Raw genomic sequence first — 4,747 nt, 5'->3', positions numbered from 1 at the left:
ACAGAACACTGATCTCTTAGACTCATTTTTGTGGGAATAAAAAACATGTAATTCATCAGGCCCCAGCCCGAAGGGCCATACTTCAGGAAAATGGTGAAGAACTTGGATGCACCAACAATTGGTAGTCCATTGTATAGCTGACAAAACCAGAGGTTCAAGTATGTCAGCAGAGGGCACTGCAGCATTGCAGTGAAATTGTTTCCCTATTATGCCACTGAAGCTTCATTACTATTTTTTATTTTCTTAAATTGCTTTAGACTTCTCAAGCCAAACTCAAGAATACATGTGTGCTTGTATGTACATTCATACTGTTGTATGTGCAATCAAGGAACCTCATCATCACCTTAGACTTAGTTGCCTCTGAAAAAGGTAGTGTACTTGAAAGGGTGGTGTACTTATTTTTCTTACATTTCCTCCCAATGGAGCTTCCTTGAAGTACCATATTAAAGGAGCTGTGAGTACAGTCTGTTGGAAATCTGCCACCGAGGCCAAATTGAATTTGAAGTTTCAAATGACAACATCCCGCCTACCCCTGAAATGGATTTGCAGTTTCGGACATGTGGTGTGGTGTGGTGTGGTGTGGTGTGGTGTGGTGTGGTGTGGTGTGGTGTGGTGTGGTGTGGTGTAGCTGTGGTGTGGTGTGGTGTGGTGTGGTGTAGCTGTGGTGTGGTGTGGTGTGGTGTGGTGTGGTGTGGTGTGGTGTGGTGTGGTGTGGTGTAGTGTAGCTGTGGTGTGGTGTGGTGTGGTGTGGTGTGGTGTGGTGTGGTGTGGTGTGGTGTGGTGTAGCTGTGGTGTGGTGTGGTGTAGCTGTGGTGTGGTGTGGTGTAGCTGTGGTGTGGTGTGGTGTGGTGTGGTGTGGTGTAGCTGTGGTGTGGTGTGGTGTGGTGTGGTGTAGCTGTGGTGTGGTGTGGTGTGGTGTGGTGTGGTGTAGCTGTGGTGTGGTGTGGTGTAGCGTAGCTGTGGTGTGGTGTGGTGTGGTGTGGTGTGGTGTGGTGTGGTGTAGCTGTGGTGTGGTGTGGTGTAGCGTAGCTGTGGTGTGGTGTGGTGTGGTGTGGTGTGGTGTGGTGTGGTGTGGTGTGGTGTAGCTGTGGTGTGGTGTGGTGTGGTGTGGTGTGGTGTGGTGTGGTGTGGTGTGGTGTGGTGTAGCTGTGGTGTGGTGTGGTGTGGTGTGGTGTGGTGTGGTGTGGTGTAGCTGTGGTGTGGTGTGGTGTGGTGTGGTGTGGTGTGGTGTGGTGTAGCTGTGGTGTGGTGTGGTGTGGTGTGGTGTGGTGTGGTGTGGTGTGGTGTAGCTGTGGTGTGGTGTGGTGTGGTGTGGTGTGGTGTGGTGTGGTGTGGTGTAGCTGTGGTGTGGTGTGGTGTGGTGTGGTGTGGTGTGGTGTGGTGTGGTGTAGCTGTGGTGTGGTGTGGTGTGGTGTGGTGTGGTGTGGTGTGGTGTGGTGTGGTGTGGTGTGGTGTAGCTGTGGTGTGGTGTGGTGTGGTGTGGTGTGGTGTGGTGTAGCTGTGGTGTGGTGTGGTGTGGTGTGGTGTGGTGTGGTGTAGCTGTGGTGTGGTGTGGTGTGGTGTGGTGTGGTGTAGCTGTGGTGTGGTGTGGTGTGGTGTGGTGTGGTGTGGTGTGGTGTGGTGTGGTGTGGTGTAGCTGTGGTGTGGTGTGGTGTGGTGTGGTGTGGTGTGGTGTGGTGTGGTGTGGTGTAGCTGTGGTGTGGTGTGGTGTGGTGTGGTGTGGTGTGGTGTGGTGTTTCTGCATGCGCAAGATTTGAAGAGGCAGCTACCAGAGACAGAAAGGGAAAAATGTGTGAGTCCACTCCCGTAGAACAGCCTTGGTCAATTGTAAACACAAACCTATGTCGCCTCTAGACACTTGATTTTAGAAAATCAATTCCTAATCACTCCTGATTAAACATAGTCATTACAACCATTAGAAAGCTTTAATGTTACATATTGCACCTTAGAAGAGATACTGCAGGATTTTTGTCGCTAATTGTTACATCAAGTTGACTGTATCTCATTAGACCACACAATCATCATTTTTTAAGGACAACAGATAAGCTTTTGCTCATGGGAGTGGGGAGGTGTGCCCCTCTCTGTCCAATCATCTTGACAATATTATCATGTCTATTTTGGTGACCCGTTTTTGGCTTGTTAGCACTAATTTTAGAACTAGTGGCTAAAAATGTACAGAAATCTTGTAGCATCTCTTTAATCCAAGTAAGCTGTCTGTGCAAGCTCAGGATTTTTCACTGTACTTTGGATATTGTTGTCTGGTTCGTTTAAAATTATGAAAGCAAGCCGCCGTCATATTCTCCTCCATTCACAGCTGACTGAGTGGCTTGCACAGTGGCAAAAAATAATTACATTGGCCGGAGGAGCCATAGAAATCTCTCCTGTCAGCCTGTATTGGTCCGGGAGCAGTCAGCCATTGTTTATTCATTGGCACATTGACATTCAAGGTGCACCCACACTGCTCTCTCTCATAACCAACAAGTTGCAATTTTTATGCATGTGAAGGTTGAAGGCAAATTATTTATGGAAGACTGGACCTGAGGAAAAGCATTTTGCATGGAGAGCGATCCCTTTCTGTATTGAATGTGCTGGATCACAGCAAGGTATTCATGTATTATTTAGTTTTGCTTGGTGTGAATTGCTGCCCCTTGCTAGATAACCATTTGCTCTTAGGACTTTGCGATACATTTGGGACATGGCTGCCTTTCAGGTTCAGGTTAGAATCTCATTCTTCAGAGTGGACAAATAAAATGAAGGGAAAATGACTGTAACATCAGATCGCCTTTTGTAAAAGTTTTCCTCTCAATCCAAAGTGGAGTTTAATCTGAGGGTATAGAGGAAGTTCAGTTCAACTCTAAAGGGTAAGAACTCTCACCTGCTTGAAGAGTCATTCAGGAACAGCTGGTCTGGTCCAGATGCAGAAGCAGAAATGCGCTGTGTGGGGGAGTTTGATGACACGCTGTGCCCGTTTGGTCACGGCAGCAGGTGCCAGGCGGTGGGAGCCCTCTGTTGGCAAGTGATCTGTAAGCTTTGCCCTATCGGTGTGACTGTTGTCTGGGACAATGTGTGGGTGGCTCAGCTCTATACAGTATGACACCTGCACAGAGACACACTGTCCTTGGTGCTTACATCAGGGAGAAAGGGCCTTCAAGTTAACTTTTAAGGATGTTTCACTGACACAAAGTTGTGGACCATTTGTGTTTTGCAAAAATGTATTTTCTCTGTATCCACAGGCTGAGCTGATAGCGGATCACTTTTCTTAATAGCCATCCCTTAAGCTGCTATCTATAATGGCTGTGTATGTATGTGTATCCTTTATATGTTTTTTGTGTCAAGGGAGCCATATCAACTCCTACACTACTACACCTGCTTTCGCAGCCAGACTGAAAAGTTACTGGAACTGTATTTGATTCATTATCAGTCTTGCTTCTTACAGCTTTGCATTTATTTGAAGGCTGTCCATGGATATGAGGTAGGCTGAAATGTTACCGGAGCTTGTAGTGCTTATTTGATGAATTTTCAAGGATTTTACAGTATTGTTTGAAAACAGTCAAGTCAAACAAGCTGCATCATTCACCCAAGTTTCTTTGAAATTGGGTCAATCGGTGTACTTTTGTAGATGCCGCATCTAAAGCAAGAGCATCATTCATCTAGGTTTCATAAAAATTGTCACAGTAGTGTCGAAGATAAAGCGTGTGACATACGAACGGACAGAGGCCGATCCGTAGTCCCCATTTCATCATGGGGGACAATTAGTGAAGAGGAACCCAATCAAAACAACCGTGTTAGTTCTCAAAGTGTCCAATTATGATTTGGTCAAGGGGCAGAAGCATGGAAAAATATTTGTCGGTTTCTTTCATTATGGCCTTGGATTTAGAAGAGGCAATCACTGGCTTTCTCCGGGGTGACAGAAAAATGGGCCCCTGATGGGATGGAGGAGGGCTGAGAAACAATGTAAGGTGATTAAGTGACTGATTAGACCTCCAAATAACACAAAGACTCTGTGTGCCCCTTCAATAGGGAACCACTCTGGCGCTAGAAAGGGATTCATTTTCCTATTACCACAATTCAGTTAGAAACACTCACGCCTTGGTTTAACACGGTTGGCGTGTTTGGATGTCTCGTACATCTACAGTATCAACCCCTGATAGATGCTGAGCAGAACCAAAGCATGTGGAGGCTGGGGGTGGTGGTAGGAACAAAACAACACTCTTGTAATGACCAAAGGCACCAGCAACAATATTGTAGGCTACAGAGAGGTGTATAGACTGACCACTTAAATAGGCCGCCATACCAATGTGTAAAATGCGATTGTGTCGGGTACGTGTATACAGTTGATCTGTCACCTGACAGACAGCTAGCACCGACTTGGAGTGTCCTGTGTTGAACTAAGCCATATACAACAGTGTCCTGCGTAAGTGTTTTGGCTCTACACTCCAAAAGTTTGGATTTGAAATCAAACAATTACTGTGAGGTTAAAGTAGAGATTCTCAGCAGGCCAAGTGAATTCAGGTGAAAACTCGAGAGAGCAAAAAATAAAGCTAAAACCATTGTGGGATATGCTCAATGACACCAAAACATATACATCTACACAGTTTAATTTGAGCTACAGTATGATGAATATGAGCAGCACATTAAATACAATTATTTCAAAGGGTAATTACCAGACTTTGATATGAATTGCCATGCGACACCACTCTGAGTCTACACACTAATTTATGACGGGTACACCTGTGATTCTGGAATG

Source organism: Argentina silus (assembly GCF_951799395.1).
Source record: "Argentina silus genome assembly, chromosome: 14".
Taxonomy (NCBI): domain Eukaryota; kingdom Metazoa; phylum Chordata; class Actinopteri; order Argentiniformes; family Argentinidae; genus Argentina; species Argentina silus.
The sequence above is the reverse complement of the archived record's forward strand: the minus strand, read 5'-3'. Positions refer to the sequence as shown.